Genomic DNA, 18,693 nt, shown 5'->3' with positions numbered 1-18,693 from the left:
GTTTGTGGAATATTCATTTTATTTTCCTTAAGTCTTTATCCATTTGCTGCATATTATAATATTAGCTGCATGAATAAAAGATTATATTTTTGGTATGTGCTATATCATTTAATGGATGAGAAGAGAGGCCTGGTTTAAAAAATCATGGGACATGGGGCTGGCGCTGTGGCTTAGAGGGTAAAGCCACCGCCTGCAGTGCCGGCATCCCATATAGGTGCCGGTTCGAGTCCTGGGTGCTCTACTTCCGATGCAGCTCTCTGCTATGGCCTGGGAGAGCAGTGAAGAATGGTCCCAGTCCTTGGGCCCCTGCACCTGCATGGGAGACACAGAAAAGGCTCCTAGCTCCTGGCTTCGGGTTGTCCCAGCTCCAGCTGGTGAGGACATACTGGGGAGTGAACCAGCAGATGGAGGACCTCTCTATCTCTCTGCCTCTGCCTCTAACTCTGCTTTCAAATAAATAAATAAATCTTTATTAAAAAAAAAAAAAGGCGTGGGACTTTTTTTTTTAAGGATTTATTGGATCCGATGCTGTGGCGCAGCAGGCTAAAGCCCCAGCCTGCAACGCTGGCATCCCATATGGACGCCAGTTCGAGTCCCAACTGCTCTTCTTCCGATCCAGCTCTCTGCTATGACCTGGGAAAGCAGTGGAAGATGGCCCAAGTCCTTGGGCCCCTGCACCTGTATGGGAGACCTGGAGAAGCTCCTGGCTCCTGGCTTCAGATCAGCTCAGCTCTGGCTGTTGTGGTCATTTGGGGAGTGAACCAACAGAATGGAAGACCTCTCTATGGCTCTGCCTCTCTCTCTGTAACTCTGTCTTTCAAATAAATAAAATAAATCTTTCAAATAAATAAATTTTTTTTTTTTAAAGAGTTAAAGAGACAGGCAAGAGGGAGAAAGAGAGAGAGAGAGGTCTTCTATCCACTGGTTATCTGTTACCTTTGAAATTAATCACGTGAAACTACAGAATTAGCAAATGTCTGAAATCTGTGTATAAAACATATATTAGCTTCAATTTAAAACCAATTTTTAGTGTGCCACTCAGTCTTAAAAAAAAAAGGAAAAAAATCTCCGAAGATAGACTTAGATCATTCCTTTTTTTTTTTTTTTTTTAAATTTTTGACAGGCAGAGTGGACAGTGAGAGAGAGAGAGAGAGAGAGAAAAAGGTCTTCCTTTTGCCGTTGGTTCACCCTCCAATGGCCGCCGCGGAAGCGCGCTGCGTCCGGCGCACCGTGCTGATCCGATGGCAGGAGCCAGGTGCTTCTCCTGGTCTCCCATGCGGGTGCAGGGCCCAAGCACTTGGGCCATCCTCCACTGCACTCCCTGGCCATAGCAGAGAGCTGGCCTGGAAGAGGGGCAACCGGGACAGGATCGGTGCCCCGACCGGGACTAGAACCCGGTGTGCTGGCGCCGCAAGGCGGAGGATTAGCCTAGTGAGCCGCGGCGCCGGCCAGACTTAGATCATTCTTTAACAAAGGAAACTGTTCCTTTTAACTTCATACCCACCCCACTGTCGTTTCAAAACTTATCATTTGATTGTCTTGGTTGTAACATTTCTAAGATGAGATTTTGTATTTCTCTCCCATAACTTTTGGTTATCAGAAAACCCATGCTTTCCTTTATTGAAGGAATTTGGTTCTGCTGATGTTGTTGTATCCCTTCCAGTATTTTTCACCTTCATCTTTGCTTCTGGAGGCATTTCCTCTGGTTCACCTTCTTTCTTAAAAGCCACTGCTACTGAGAGGGTTTTTGAAGAAAGAGTTGGAACAGTTTCTTTAGGCTTATTGACACAATTTTGATGGCTATGGCTGATGCTTTATTTGACAGCTGACTGCCCATGGTAGATCCAAACAGAGATCTTTGTAGATTTTGTTGGGAGGTCTGCAGCAGCTTCTTCAGCTGTTCGCTTCTCAGCGCTGTGTCTGAGGTTTCCCCTCCATTTCTCTGGTGGCTCCAGCTTGCTGCTTTTTGGGCTTCTCCACTGTTTTGCTTCTGATCCAGCTTCCTCTTAGTGCTTATGGCAAGCAGCAGAATATGGCCTATGTGCTTGGGCCCCTGCTACCCATGTAGGAGAGCAGGCTGGAGTGCCTGGCCTAGAACTGGCTGTTGGCAGCCATTTGGGAGTGATTCAGAGTACATGGAAGATGGGTCTGTCTCTGGCTTCCTTGCCATGTTCCCTTTGTATCTCTCTCTCTGCCTCTCAAATAAATAAGTAAATATTTTTAAAAAAAATAAAAATGAACAGCTTTCTGTAATCAATCCTTTGGAAAGGTTGAGTGAAAGCTCTAGTGTCTTTTTTTTTTTTTTTTTAAAGATTTATCTGTTTGTTTATTTGAAAGGCAGAGCAGAGCATTAGAGAGGGGGATGGAGATTTATCATCTGCTAGTTCACTCGCCAAATGGCCAGCAAGGACCAGGCCAGGCCCAAGCCAGGAGCCAGGAACTCCATCTGATCTCTCACATGGGTGTTAGGGGCCCAAGCATGTGGGACATCATCTGCTGCCTTCCTAGGTGTATTCGCAAGAAGCTGGATCAGCAGCAGAGCATCTGGGACTTGAACCTGCATTGCAACATGGGATGCTACCGTCCTAAGCCATGGTTCAGCACTCTGTGCCACATCATCAGCCCCTAGTGTGTCTTTATCTCCAGAAATTGGGAGAATAGAATTGGGTTTTTGGTGCAGCTGTTAGGATTTTTGCTTGGGATGTCTGCATCCCATATCTGTGTGCCTGGATTTGAGTTCTGGCTCTGCTCCAAATTACAGCTTCCTGCTAATGAGAACGCTGGGAGGCAGCAGGTGATGATGTCCCAAGTAATGAGAGACCTGTTAGAGACCCAGATTGAGTTGCAGGCTCCTGCTTCTGCTGGCCCAGTCCTGCTGTTAGAGGCATTTGGGTAGTGAATCAGCAGATAGAAGATCTGTCGGTCTCTGTGCCTTTTAAATAAATAGAAATGGAGTAGCATTTCGAGTCAAACATTTATGCCTTTGTTTGGGCTCTAATGTGAGAAATGTGTTAGGACTCAAGTCACTTAAAATGATACCCTAAGTACTGGTAATTAGATTTTAATAATTATAATCGTGCCTGATTTGACTTGTCCCAAAGCTTCTTAATAGTACTTTTTGTGTGTGCTGTTCTCTGACAGTGTTGTACTTTGAAGGTAATCATGCTTGCTTATTTTTTACACTGTGTGGTAAACTCAGAAGAACTTAACACAGAACTCTCCCAGGGTTTTTGAAACCTTATTTTGTTTTCTGACTTGTACTTCTAGAGATGCTTCTGAATGCAGTAATTCACTGAAATTATTTATAGAGCTGGGTCACAGATTGAGAAGACTGAAACAAATGTGTTGAATTCAAAATGCCTTTGTCATAGCTAGAATACTTCGAGATTATGAGCATCAGAATAAATTATTCAAGTATCTTCTGTATTACATCTCATCAATTATTTAGGAATTACACTGAGACGTAAACATAGTATGGCCTGTATTTACTGCTCTCTTTCTTTGATCCTTAATGTGTTTGTATACTCAGTAGTATTTCTACCTGCTGTAACCTGCCTGTCAGCCACATGGTGCCTCTTTGTGTGGAGTGAAGCATTAGGATTGCGGGAACAGTGCTCACAAGGCTGCAGGCTCTCTGGAAAGACAGTACACCTTTTTTCCTTAGCCAACAAAATACTTGTGACTTTTCTACTGATGCTGGGGGGTTGAAACCAGTGACTGTTACTCTTGGCTTTCTGTTTGGTTTATTGCCTGAGGACGTAAGTGCAATATTAAGGGTAGGACTTGTGTCTTGCTGTACCAGTGTTTAGACTTTTAGAAAGATTATCAATCTTCTTGAAAGTGTGGGAGATGAATAAAATGACCTTTTGCTGTATTCCTCCTTTCCCTTAGCTGTCTTTCATTGCTTTTTTCCTACTAGGTGTATAGCAGAAAACTCAATAGTTCTGTTTGTGCATTTTGTTCATGAAAATCTTGAAGAAAGCATTCTTGATTTTTAAAAATAAGAATTTACTACAAAAGTTGATTTTCTTAAAATTCCTATAGTTTCAATTTATTTGATAGTTGAAAAATGTATTTTGAATCATAGTAGCTAGTCAGTTAGCTGTGACCTATAAAACTTGTTGATGTTCAACAGTTTCTTGTTTTTATTTGTTGAGAAATGACTTCATCCTTTAATTAAAATGAGGAAGTATTCTTTGAGCTACAACATTATGGCATATGGTATTGGGCCCATAGCAAATTCCCACACAATGGAGCACTGCTCTATGATTTGAGAATACTTTGCAATCTAATGTGAATATTGATTGAAACAGTGACAGGATTTTATGTATTTGCTTGATTCTACAGAATGATTGGTTTAATGGTTGGCATCTCATGTATATGAAGAATATTTTAGATTAACAACTAGTATTCTAAACTACAACTAACATTACATGGTTATGCTTAAGAAGGCATTGTGGGCTGGCACTGCGGCTCACTAGGCTAATCCTCCGCCTGCGGCGCCAGCATACCAGGTTCTAGTCCTGGTTGGGGCGCCGGATTCTGTTCCTGTTGAGTCTCTTCCAGTCCAGTTCTCTGCTGTGGCCCGGGAGGGCAGTGGAGGATGGCCCAAGTGCTTGGACCCTGCACCTGCATGGGAGACTGGGAGGAAGCACCTGGCTCCTGGCTTTGGATAGGCACAGTGCGCTGGCTGTAGTGGCCATTTAGGGGATGAACCAACGGAAAAAGGAAGGCCTTTCTCTCTGTCTCTCTTCCATATATGAAGTCATGTTCCTATATGTTTTTTTGCATTCTATGTGAGCTTAAGTATGTTTAAAAATTTTCCCCCATATTTCTTGAGTAGGAACAGTGTGGTTTAAAACTACTTTTTACTTTGCAAAGTGTCTGTTTAGGACAAATTTAGTGTGTGTATGTAGGAGATGTGTATAGTTTAGTGTGACAGACCAAGTGAACATTAAGAATGGTACTTACTCTTTGTTTTATTTTGTATTTATTCACTTTATTTGAAAAGTAGAGAGTGAGAGAGGTAGATGACAGACAGATTGAGATCTCCCACTGGCTGATGCACTTTTCAAATGCCTGCAACTACAGAGTTGGGCCAGGCCAGACTGGAGCAAGGAACCCAATCCAGGTCTCCCACACGTGTGGCAGGGAACCCAGCTGCTTGAGTCATCGCCTGCTGCCTCCCAGTGTCAAATAAGCAGGAAGCTGGATTTGGAAATAGAGCCGGTACTGGAACCCAGACACTCTGGTATGGAATTCGGGCTACCAAGCCGTGCTTTAACCAAATGCCAAAACCCCTGGTTTGTTGTTTTTGTTTTTGTCTTAAACAAGTAAAACAACTGCTATGAAGGGAAATGCCAGATGGTAGAGAATCAAACTTTGGAAATATCTCTAAAATAGAATTCCATAATGGCTTTAGCTGGGTATTTTTTTTTTAAAGATTTATTTATTTATTTATTTGAAAGTCCAGAGTTGCACAGAGAGAGGAGAGGCAGAGAGAGAGAGAGGTCTTCCATCCGCTGGTTCACGCTCCAGTTGGCCACAACAGCCAGAGCTGTGCTGATCTGAAGCCAGGTGCTTCTTATGAGTCTCCAACATGGGTGCAGGGGCCCAAGAACTTGAGCCATGATCTGAAGTGGAGCAGCCAAGACTCGAACTGGCACCCACATGGGATGCTGGCACTGCAGGTGGCTTTACCCGCTACACTACACCACAGTGCCGGTCCCTAGTTGGCTACTGTTAAGTAAAATTCATAGGAAGCCATTGTTTTTGGACTAACCAGACCAAACCAAATCAGGATCCAGCCGCTTGGTCAGACTTAACTCTGAAATGGTCAAATTTTCAAACAAAGTAAAATCAAACTCAGGAGACTCCCAGCTCATCAATTAATAAGGGTCTAGTATACCTGAGCCAGCATAATGAAGCTACCTCCTCTGTGTTAACCCTGTAAAGTAACTTTGAAACAACCAGTCCACTTTCTGTTGTCAGTTTGTTTTCCTGAGCTCTTTTCTGCCCATAAAACCAACCTCTGCTTAGCCATTGAAGTACTCATTCTGTTTTATGGAATGAAGTTTTTGCCTGATTGTAGAATTGCAAATGAAAGTCAGTTAAAATATTTAAGCTGAGTTTTTACAATTGGATCTCTTGACAGTATTTTCAGTTGGTTTTGACTGGAATTTGTATGATAAACTATTATGACTTTAACGGTCTGCCAGTCAGCAGTTACATTTTGCTGATTCTGCAGTTTTTCTAATGTAGCTTCTTAGCATAGTGTGGGTCATAAATGAATATACTGGTGATTTTTGTTAGAATTCACCATTTGCCAGACTGCCTATGTTTGTTACTCCTTCAGGAAATCTATTCTAAGGACTTAGTATGTTAGACTTTTTTTTAAAAAAAAAAAATTTATTTATTTTATTTGAAAGGCAGAGTTACAGAGAGGCAGAGGGAGAGAGAGAGAGCGCGTTCTTCCATTCACTGGTTCACTCCCCAGATGGTTGCAATGGCCAGAGATATACCAATCCAAAGGCAAGAGCCAGGAACTTCTTCTGGGTCTCTCATGCGGGTACAGGAACCCAAGGACTTGGGCCATCTTCTACTGCTTTCCCAGGCCACAGCAGAGAGCTGGATCAAAACTGGAGCAGCTGGGACTTGAACCGGCGGCCATGTGGGATGCTGGCACTGCAGGTGACAGCTTTACCTGCTATGTCACAGCGCTGGCCCCATGCTAGACACTCTTAAAGGTAGTGTGGTATGCCTAAAGAAATGCTTGAGCAGACAAATATCTAATATAATTTCAAAAGGTGACAACTTAGTACAAAAACCATAAAACTGAGTAATGAGAGAAAACTGATGCCGAGGATTAGATGCAGTTGAAGAAGGCGATCAGGGGAGCTCCCATTTGAGGACTAACAGGAGAGAGTAGAAACAGGATTGACAAGAAGTAAGCTAGCAACAAGATTAGTATGACAGAAATAAAGTGAACAAGAGAGAGAGAGAGGAAGGAGATAAGGTTAGAGAAAGGGAGATGGAGGCCAGACCATCATATAAGGTCTAGTTCAAGCTTTTGAGGGGCCAGTGCTGTGGCATACCGGGTGAGACTGCAGCGCCAGTTCAAGTCCCATTGTTGCACTTCTTATCCAACTCCCTGCCATGGCCAGGGAAAGCAGTGGAAGATGGCCCAGGTCCTTGGGCTCCTGCACGCGCGTGGGGGACCCAGAGGAAGCTCCTGGCTTTAGGGATTGGCTCAGCTCCAGCCGTTCTAGCCATTTGGGGAGTGAACCAGTGAATGGAGGACCTCTCTTTTTGTCTTTCTCTGTAACCCTGCCTTTCAAATGAATACTTAAATATATCTAAAAAAAATAGAATTTGACATTTATTTTGAATATATTGAGGAATGAACTAGAGGATTTTAGTGGAAGAATAATATGACCAAATATGTGTTTTATTTATTTTTTTACATGAAAGGATATTTAATGATTATTTTACTATATAACATATAGGGAGTAGTTACCAGATTGCATTTTCTCATATGGAAAATGAGGCACAGGATAACATTCCTTTCTGATTCCAAGAACCTCAGTATCATCTGTCCCTTGGAGGATCCAATTTCTTAGGACGTCTGTGATGATGTCCATGAGGACCAGCAGTGCTTACTAGTAAAGGACATTTTGCTAAGTTGTTCTGTCTTGGGTCCTTGCTCACAGTGTTCACTTTTTTCTGCCAGTCTGATTTGCAGCACTTGATCATGTGTTTCTTCATTATTAAGCACAGGATCTGGTCGAGGGATCGGTTTTGTGTGTTTGTATGGAATGTCCGAAGAAGGGTGAAAGCGTAGTATTGTCCTGCCATCTGATGTCAAAGCAAACTCTACTTTGCAATAGGAGACTATGTAGATTTATGGCAAACACAATATAAAGCTCCATTTTAGATTGGAGATAAATGTTTCAGGATAGTTTTTTTTTTTTTTTTTTGGACATGCAGAGTTAGAGAGAGAGAAAGAGAAAGGTCTTCCTTTTCCGTTGGTTCACCCCCCAAATGGCCACTATGGCTGGTGCGCTACACCGATCCGAAGCCAGGAGCCAGGTGCTTCCTCCTGGTCTCCCATGCGGGTGCAGGGCCCAAGCACTTGGGCCATCCTCCACTGCCTTCCCAGGCCACAGCAGAGAGCTGGACTGGAAGAGGGGTAACCGGGACAGAATCCGGCGCCCTGAACGGGACTAGAACCTGGTGTGCTGGCGCCGCAGCCAGAGGTTTAGCCTAGTGAGCTGTGGTGCTGGCCAAGATAGTTCTTTTTAATACCATACATTTCATTACTGCTGCTGCTGTGGTGTATCAAGACGCTGTTTATCAGCTGGAATGAAAAAAGATGCCTTGAAGAAAACTGCTTTCAAAATCTGCTTCTAGGCACACCAGTTTTGTCCCGCTAGCGTGTCATCTTGTTCTAATCCAAATTCATTTTAAGTTGGTACTGCTCTCTAGACAACTAGATTTAGAGGGACGGGAATGAGCCTAGTAACATTTAGAGTAATCTAGGCAAGAGATGATGGTGGCTTAGGTTAGATTGGTTAGGATTAGGCTTAAGTGGTTGGTTGAACTTTTAAGGAGGAACTGACAGGACATGATGGTTGATTGAATGTGGTAGATGAGGAATATAATCCAAAGATAATGTCTAGGTTACTTCGTTATTTATTGATAAGCACTTTCATATTATCATTAATAATAGTAATATGCATTAAATTCCCACCGTGGAACAGATATTGAGTTTGTTATTTTATTTTATTTTTAATTAATTTATTTGAAAGAGTTACAAAGAGAAGGTGAGGCAGAGAGAGAGGTCTTCCATCTGCTGGTTCACTCCGCAGTTGGTCGCAACAGCGGAGCTGCACTGATCCAAAGCCAGGAGCCAGGAGCTTCTTCCGGGTCTCCCACATGGGTACAGGGGCCCAAGGATTTGGGCTATCCTCTAGTGCTTTCCCAGGCCATAGCAGAAGCTGGGTTGGAAGTGGAGTAGCCGGGACTCGAACCAGCCTCACTGGGATGCCAGCAGTGCAAGCAGTGACTTTACCAGCTATGCCACAGCGCTGGCCCCTATTCTTTGGTTTTTATTTACTTCTCATGGTATTTTAAAATGTAGTCATGGCCGGCGCCGTGGCTCACTTGGCTAATCCTCCACCTGTGGCTCTGGCATCCCGGGTTCTAGTCCTGGTTGGGGCGCCGGGTATTAGTCTGGTTGCTCCTCTTCCAATCCAGCTCTCTGCTGTGGCCCAGGAAGGCAGCGGAGGATGGCCCAAGTGCTTGGGTCCCTGCACCTGCATGGGAGACCGGGAGGCCGTGGCGGCCATTAGGGGAGTGAACCAATGGAAAGGCCTTTCTCTCTGTCTCTCTCTCACTGTCTATAACTCTTGTCTGTCTGTCTCTCTCACTGTCTAACTCTGCCTGGCAAAAAAAAAAAAAAAAGAGTCATGCTCATTTTATAAATGATAGAGATGTGTAGTGGTTTGCCTAGGTTCATATGGCCATGAAGATTGTTCAGGTACAGATCTCTTTGCAAAGTAGGTGCTCGGTTCAGTTAGCCATTGAAAGCTCTGCTTAGCAATCTACTAAGAATGAACTAATTATACAGATGTTCACAAATTTGAGTTACTGCTATTGTGAAGTTTTATACAGTTTTATGTTAAGAAAACTGCTATATAGTGTATGTGGGTTTATAGTCCAACTGTGTAGGAGAACCTTGATTACTTGAATGTTGAATTTCTGATAGCCTTAATCTCCTGGCGATAGCCTGTAAGTTCTCAGTAGGCTAGGTCCCTAGGCCTTTTCTCTTCCTTTTGTCCTCTTACACATGTTCTTGTTCGATAATCATGTTTGATGATCTGTATTTTTCAAAGCAGGCTGTCAATGGCAAATTTAGAGTCAGAAATAGCTCTGGCAACCAGAGTGCAAAAATGCCAGAAATACAAAGGAGACACAGGGCCATGATGTCTTGTGATATCTGTCGTAACTTTTTTTTTTTTTTTAAGATTTATTTATTGATTTGAAAGGCAGAGTTACAGAGAGGCAGAGGGAGAGACAGGTCTTCCATCCAATGGTTCACTCCCTAGTTGGCTGCAACAGTCAGAGCTGTACCGATCCAAAGCCAGGAGCTAGGAGCTTCTTCTGGGTCTCCCACGCAGGTGCAGGAGCCCAAGGACTTGAACTTTTACTGCTTTCCCAAGCCGTAGCAGAGAGCTGGATCGGAAGTGGAGCAGCTGGGACTCAAACCAGTGCCCTTGTGGGATTCCCGCACTGCAGGTGGGGGCTTTACCTGCCACACCACAGCGCCAGCTCCCAGTGACTTATTTATAGTAGAATTGGTAATTGGTCACAGAGCCTGGATTAAACTCAGATAAAGCAAACTATATAGTTTTTTTAGTTTTGTCCTTATCTGAGATTAAGAAAATCGACCTCAAAGTTATGTGAATTAAATGAAATAGCATATAAACATCTAGCTTAGGGTCTGGCTTAGATTAGATGCTTAAAACATGCTGGATTTGTAAAAAATCTGTTTTCTATTATAAATCATATTTCATCTTATAGAAATTTTGCTTTCCTGATCCCAGGGACAGATGTGTTGAGGAAAACAAATGAGAAAACTTTAGGTATCATCTTCCTTTACCTGCTTAGGAGGCTGCGTCCTTTGAAGGATTTTACCCTTAGATTTACTAAAGAGTAGGTTCACAAGGGCTTAGAAAGACCCATTTTGCTTTTGTGGTTGGGCGTTACATAAATATATATATATTTTAAAAATTTATTTATTTATTTTAAAGAGTTAACACACAGGAGAGGCAGAGAGAGAGAGAGAGAGAGAGGTCTTCCATCCGATGGTTCACTCCCCAGTTGGCCGCTACGGCCAGAGCTGTGGCCATGAAGCCAGGAGCCAGGAGCCTCCTTGGGGTCTCCCACGCACGTGCAGGGGTCCAAGGACTTGGGCCATCTTCTACTACTTGCCCAGAGCACAGCAGAGAGCAGGATCAGAAGTGGAGTAGTTGGGACTCAAAACGGCTTACATATGGGATGCCAGCACTGCAGGTGGCGGCTTTACCTGCTATGCCACAGCATGGGTCCTTGTGTATAAATATTGAAGATAAATTTTGGTTATACCATTTAAGAGTATACACAGCAGGCTATTGGATTCTTCTGCAAGCTCCTTACTTTAATCCATTGACATTGTTAATTTCACCTGTACACCAGTGTTGGTGGACTTCTGTTTGTTTTCTTCCTTTCATGGTAACTCAATATTTTCTCTGGGAAACTGTTGACTCTCATTCCCTGTTACGTGGTCTGACTGAATGAGACTGACGTTATCCTTAAGTTCCAATTATCTTAAACCAGTCTGCAAAGCTCAGTTATTTGGACATAGTGATTTGCTTACAGGGACCCACTGAACTCCAATGAAATGTGAGGCCGTGTTTAGGTTATCCTTGTTCCAAAGTGCTTCCCTGGAAAATGCTGTTTACCCTCTAGACTTAGATGAAGATGTGTCTAGCCTCCAAATTTGCTTGTAGTCTCCCAAGTTGTGACTTGGGATTGTTGTCTTTTTACTGAAGCAGACACCAAAGTAGGCAGAGACGAGATTACAAAAGAATTGGGACAGGCGCTTTGGCTTAGTTGGTTAAGCCGCCGCCTGCATATGGGCGCCGGTTCTAGTCCTGGCTGCTCTGTTTCCAATCCAGCTCTCTGCTATGGCCTGGGAAAGCAGTAGAAGATGGCCCAAGTCCTTGGGCCCCTGCTCCCATGTTGGAGACCCAGAGGAAGCTCCTGGCTTTGGATCAGTGCAGCTCCGGCTGTTGCGACCAACTGCGGAGTGAACCAGTGGATGGAAGACCTCTGTGTGTCTTTCTGCCTCTCCTTATCCACTCTCACCCTTTTATTTTTGATTTGTGAGCCTGAGCATTTACTAGCTCTCAGGTCTACTGATTGACTTCTCTGAATGTTAATACAGGGCCTGGGCCGGGTTGAACTTGGGAGCTGGATGTCAACCCAGGTCTTCATGTGGGTGGCAGGAACTGTTACTTGAGCCCATCATCACTGTCTCTCAGGGTCTGAATTAATAGAAAGGTGCAGTCAGTAGCTGGAGTTGGGATTCAAATGCAGACATCTTAACTGCCATCTTAACTGCTGGCCTACGTGCTTGCCCTTGGATCAGCCTTTCTGAAGCCGTGCAACCTTTGATGTTGTTGTTTTTTTTTTTTTCCGGTTAATAAGTCAGTAAATTGTTTTTTTATTTTTACTAGCTGAAGTTGGGTTTTTGGTTACTTGCAATTCCATTTTTTTTTTAAATCTATATTTATTTGAAAGGCAAATGGATAAAGACAGAGCTCTTCTGTCTGCTAGTTCCTTTCCCAATGCTTGCAAGCAGCCAAGACTGAACTAGACCAAATCAGGTATCCAAAAACTCAATTTAGGTCTCCCACCTGAGTGGCAGGGGCCCAAGTACTTAGACCATCGCCTGCTGCCTGCCAGGATGTATGTTAGCAGGAAATTGGAATCAGAAGCAGAGCTGGGACTTAAAACCCAGGCATTTGATGTGGGATGTGGGTAACCTAAGCAGTGTCTTAACTGCTGTGCCAGCTTACTCCAACTATAAAACTTTTAAATGAGCACCTAACTTAAACCACCTATTTCAAATATGTAGGAATCTAGACCTAGGAAAATCAGTTCAAAGAGAATGCTTCCAGGTGAATTAAGTGTTAGTGAACTGCTCATGTGTTATTTTATTCAGTGCATATCTGAGTATCTGTTGTGTGCCAGACTCCATGCAAATTGAGGGAGCTGAAGGTTAGTTCCTGAACTGTAGTTTAGAGGAGGCAAGCCATTTAGATTAATTTAGATATCAAGTGATTTTTTTTTTTTTTTGGTAAATTATTTATTTGAGAGGCAGAGTGACAGAGAGGGAGAGACAGAGAGATCTTCCATCTGGTGGTTCACTCCTCAAATGGCTAAGGCTGGGCCAGGCAAAGCTAGGAGTGTGAAACTCCATCCTGATCCATGTAGGTGGCAGGGGCCAAGTAACTTGTCTGTTTTCCCAGACAAGTTATCAGGGAGCTGGATCAGAAGCAGAGCAGCCATGACTCTAAGCAACGCTCAGACATGGGGTGCAAGCTGTGGCCTGTTGTGCCACAAAGCTGTTCCTAGATTTTCTTTTCCTAAAGTGGCTTTCTTCCCCAGATTGTTTTAATTATGTTTTAGAATGTGCTATCTTACTTTACATCTTGTGGTTGTAATGTTTCTACTATACTGCATGGTTTTACTATAGTTTTGTGATATGCTTGTATTCCCTACTTCATTTGTTAAAGTGTCTATAAAAGCACAATAGATACAGACTTTTTAAATGTTGAAATGTGTTACTGACGTCTAAAACAGCAAGTCAGAAATGAGCAAAGAAAGTACTGGTCAAAGAATTTCTAATTGCTGCTCACCATTATCCTGGTGATATTTAATTCTTTTTGGATCATGATTGCTTTCAAATGTTAAGGTTAAGCTGTATGTGTACACTCGCACAAGATTCTGTATTAGGTTTCTGGGAGTTTTTGAATTCACTGAAGCTCTTAGAAGTTGAAGGACTCAATTTAGCCCCCCTACTTTCTGCTAAATGGTGTTCTGGTTCCTAATCTTCCTAGTGAGTGTAAGAGACTTAAAAAAGCAGAACAAAACTGTGTAAGTTCAACTTTCCACCTGAAGAATGTGGAATAACAGAGGTACACAATGGTTGCAAACTTTTGGAATGCTCTTTATGTTTATGTGCTAGATTCTAACCTAGTTACTTTTTTTTTTTTTTTTCTTTTTTACAGGCAGAGTGGACAGTGAGAGAGACAGAGAGAAAGGTCTTCCTTTGCCGTTGGTTCATCCTCCAATGGCTGCCGCGCTGCGGCCGGTGCACCGCGCTGATCGGAAGGCAGGAGCCAGGTGCGTCTCCTGGTCTCCCATGCAGGTGCAGGGCCCAGGCACTTGGGCCATCCTCCACTGCACTCCTGGGCCATAGCAGAGAGCTGGCCTGGAAGAGGGGCAACCGGGACAGAATCTGGTGCCCCGACCAGGACTAGAACCCGGTGTGCTGGTGCCACAAGGCGGAGGATTAGCCTGTTGAGCCACAGCGCTGGCCTAACCTAGTTACTTTCATGATATTTTTTGTCACTGTGATTCAGTGAACTCTGTACTATTTTTATTTTAATTTTATATCTAATTAACCTGGTGTGTGTACAGTTGCCCAAGCTCAGACAACCTATAATTAGCAAAGTTGAATTTGAAACCCATTACCTGTCCTTTTATCCACTAAACTTTTTTTTTTTTTTTTTTTTGACAGGCAGAGTGGACAGTGAGAGAGAGAGAGACAGAGAGAAAGGTCTTCCTTTGCCGTTGGTTCACCCTCTACTGGCCCTGCGGCCGGCGCGCTGCGGCCGGTGCATTGTGCTGATCCGAAGCCAGGAACCAGGTGCTTCTCCTGGTCTCCCATGCAGGTGCAGGGCCCAAGGACTTGGGCCATCCTCCACTGCACTCCTGGGCCACAGGAGAGAGCTGGACTGGAAGAGGGGCAGCCGGGACAGAATCTGGCGCCCCGACTGGGTCTAGAACCCAGTGTGCCGGTGCCGCAGGCGGAGGATTAGCCTAGTGAGCCACGGCGCTGGCTCTATCCACTAAACTTTAAGTAATTGTTGGGAAGTACTCTGCAATACCCAGTAATCAAAGTGTTGTTGCACCTGCTGTTCATTTATGTAGCAAGTATTATTATTATTTTTTTTTTGAGCAACTACTCTTTGTACTTTTAGTCCTTACTTAGTAATTTTTTTGCTTAGGACCGTTAGATAGAAGGGACAGAATCTATTTCATAATAGCTTAAATGTAACAGTGAGCCTTTTAGGTGGGTATTGAGGATTTCCAGGCACAGTCAATAGTACATGTGCTATTCTGACAACTGTGCTAACCCAACTCTTGACTGCAGAGACCAGCAGCCTCTTCTCCAGTGGATCAACCAGTTTCAGCTAACAACCTAAATTCTTTTACCTTAAGGTGAAGCGCAAAGATAGCAAACTTTACCCATGTGTTCAAAGATTCCAGTCAGCTTTTAATCTTACCCAGGTAAAAACAGACTGCTAAGATTTACCAGACATCTTAGGAGAGCCTCTACCATAGGTGAAAAAGAGCAGGGGAGGGACAACTGAAAGACTATCGGATTGAACTTTATGTTTTATGTATGTATGTTTGTAGTTTTTTTTTTTTTTTTCATTTCATTTGGAAGGCAGAGAGACAGATAGACATTTTACATCCACTAGTTTCTCCAAATGCTCAGAGCAGCTAGGGCTGGGTCAGGCCAAAGTCAGGAACTGAGAACTCAATCCAGGTCTAAGAACTTGAGCCATTATCTGCTGCCTCCCAGTGTGAGCATTTGGGGGAATCTGGAATCCAAAGCAGGGGCAAGACTGCTCCCAGGCTCTCTCAGAGGGGATGTGAGCATCCCAAGCCAATTCTTGACCATTGCACCAAAGCCTACCCCTTGAAAACCATCACATTTTAAAAGCCTCTCAAATGCCTAACACATTAAGCTTTACAATAATGAGGGACCATAATAATCTGTGCACTTATAGAATAAAAATATATGAAAGATCAGGAGTCAGAATGACTTCGCATTTCTCAGCAACATTGAAAGTTAGAAGACATGGGGCTGGCGCTGTGGCGCAGAGGGTTAACACCCTGGCCTGAAGCGCCGGCATCCCATATGGGCTCCGGTTCGAGACCTGGATGCTCCACTTCTTGTCCAGCTCTCTGCTATGGCCTGGGAAAGCAGTAGAAGACGGCCCAAGGACTTGTGGGAGACCCACATGGGAGACCCGGAAGAAGCTCCTGGCTCCTGGCTTTGAATCGGCACAGCTCCAGCCATTGCCAGAGTGAACATCTGGGGAGTGAACCAGCGGATGGAAGACCTCTCTCTCTATATCTCTCTCTCTCTTTCTCTTCTCTCTCTCTTTCTCGCTCTCTTTCTGTTTCTCGCTCTTTCTCTCTCTCTGCCTCTCCTCTCTTTGTGTAACTCTCTGACTTTCAAATAAATAAATAAATCTTTTTTTAAAAAAGCCTGGAAGAAGCTCCTGGCTTCGGATCGGCCCAGCTCCAGCCATGGCAGCCATTTGGGGAGAGACCCAGAAGATGGAAGACCTTTCTCTCTCTCTCTCTCTCTCTGTAACTCTACCTCTCAAATAAATAAATAAAATCTTAAAAAAAATTTTTTGTTTTAAGCTTCAAAGGATAGCATCAAAGAATTAAAAAGATAACCCAAATCTGATAAGGTGCTTGTTTCTGGAAAATAGATTTTCTTTCTACAGAATATAGAAGAACTCTTTATAAGTCAATAATAAAAAATAAAAGTAAGGGGCTGGCATTGTGGCATAGTAGGTAAATCTTCCACTTTTGGCACTGTATGCCGTATGGGTGCCTGTTCAGGTTCCGGCTATTCCAGTTCTAATCCACTTCCCTGCTTATGCCCTGGGAGAGCAGTGGAAGATGGTCCAAGTGCTTTGGCCTCTCTGCACCCAGATGGGAGACCTAGAAAAAACTCTTGGCTCCTGGCTTTGGATTGTCTCAGCTCCGGCTGTTGCGACCGTTTGGGAAATGATCTAGCGGATAAAAGACCTCTCTCTCTGTCTCACCCTTTCTCTGTCTATAACTTTGCCTCTCAAATAAATTAATTAAAAATATATATATATAAACTACCCCAACTTGAAACTAGGCAAAGGGTTTGAATGGACGTTTTTCAAAAAAGATAATTTGTCAATTAGAACATAAAAAGATGCCCAACATCACTAATCATTAGGCAAATGCAAATAAAAATCACAATGAGATATCATTTTGTACTATTAGCATGGCTTTTAAAAAAAGAAAATGAGATATTGGCAAGGGTGTGGAAAACTTTAATGGGAACTCTTGTGTATCTTTAGTGAGAGAGTAAAATGATGAAGCTGCTATGAAAATGATATGGTAGTTCCTCAAAAGATTAAAAATAGAATTATAATTATGACCCAGTAATTTACTTCAGGGTGTATACCCAAATGAAGTGAAAGCAGGAACTCAGACATATTGTACACCCATGTTTATAGCAGCATTATTCACAGTAGCTAAAAGAGGCAAACAACCCAAGTGCCCTTCAGTAGATGAATGGGTAAACAAAATGTGGTCTATAATGTAGGAAGGAATATTATTCAGCATTAAAAAGAAAGGATGTTCTGGCACATGCTACCACATAGATAAACCTTGAGGATATGCTAACGGAAATAAGCCATTCACAAAAAGACAAATATTACATAATTCCAGTTATATAGTACTAGAGTATTCGGATTTGTAGACACATAAAGTAGAATAGTTATTGCCAGGGGCTGGGAGTTTAGTGGGAACAGAGTTTCAATTTGGGAAGATGAAAAATTTTTGGAGATGAATGATGGTGATGGTGGTACAACAGTGTGAAAATAAATGTCAGTGAACTGTATACTTAAAAATGATTAAAATCATAAATTGTATTATTTGTATATTTTACCACAGTAATAATTTTAAAAGGAAGTCTCTGGTTGCCTAAACCTACTGTGTTGTTTAAAAAAAAAGTTGATCTTTAGAAGTCAAAAGTCACTCTCTAGAGGCACTGGAGAGACCCACACATATCATCTGTGTCAGTGACTTCACAGGAGTGAGGGTGGGTAGGACTAGATCAAGTTCTGTTCCCAACTTGAAATCTTGGAGACTCTATAGACTTAAAACATAATTTTAAAAGAAGATTCTCTGGTTATTTTTAGTATTTCCAAATAAAATCTAACAGTTGGTTTTCTGACCTCCCAGAAGCCTTCCCAGAACAATAAAATATATCAGTCTTCTCTTGTGGACTGAAACTTTAGGAGTTCCAGATGGAATCAAAGGTTATTAAGATCTTAGGACAGTATTAGAATAGTATAGCAGCATTATTTAAAGTTAAATGGTTGAAACAGCCCAAATGTCCACCACAAGGTGAATGGATTGAATATGGTATATCCAGACAAGGGACTAGCACTTAGTCATAAAGGAATGAAGTACTGGTAAACAGTCTCCCCTCATTTGGGGGAGATGGATTCTGAGATGCCCCTGGAGATGTCTGGAACTTTTTATCATGTGCTGTGGCCATAACTTTTGCAGTTGGAGGTACTACAGCAAAAGAATGAATTTCTTTTCCTTCTTCACAATTTCACAGATGGTTTGTACTTAGATCTTAGATCTTCCTCAAGGCAAGAACTTTTCACCCTCTTACTTAAAGTAAGTACTTTTGTGGATTGCTTTGGCATATCCACATCACCAGCAACACTCACTACCTTGTGCTTTGGGGCCATTATTAATTAAATTTTACTTGATTAAGTAAAATTAAAGTTATTTGAACACAAACCCTGCAGTAGAGTTACAACTGATTTGATATATAAGGGGAATAGTAAGTAATTATCTGGCAGGTAGCATATACAGTGTGGGTATGCACTGTGTATGTGTGTATTGCTTATTTGGAATTTTCTATTAATATTTGTGGACCATAGGTAACCACATGTAACTGAATCATGGGAAGTAAAACTGTGGTTAAGAGCTGTTTTAAAGGTAGGTATCTGGCACAGCAGTTAAGTGACCAGTCAGGATGCTTGTATCTCAGATTAAAGT

General features: G+C 42.7%; 1 protein-coding gene and 1 pseudogene across 1 annotated transcript in view; one reads left to right on the top strand and one right to left on the bottom strand.

The window, feature by feature from the left end:
- Positions 1 to 18,693, top strand: part of RAF1 (Raf-1 proto-oncogene, serine/threonine kinase) — a 95,287-nt gene that overhangs the window by 21,664 nt on the left and 54,930 nt on the right. The gene's annotated exons all lie outside the window — the stretch shown is intronic.
- Positions 7,588 to 7,959, bottom strand: LOC133766418 (large ribosomal subunit protein mL42-like; annotated as a pseudogene).

Source organism: Lepus europaeus, chromosome 9 (assembly GCF_033115175.1).
Source record: "Lepus europaeus isolate LE1 chromosome 9, mLepTim1.pri, whole genome shotgun sequence".
NCBI classification, from domain to species: domain Eukaryota; kingdom Metazoa; phylum Chordata; class Mammalia; order Lagomorpha; family Leporidae; genus Lepus; species Lepus europaeus.
The sequence above is the reverse complement of the archived record's forward strand: the minus strand, read 5'-3'. Positions and strand labels throughout refer to the sequence as shown.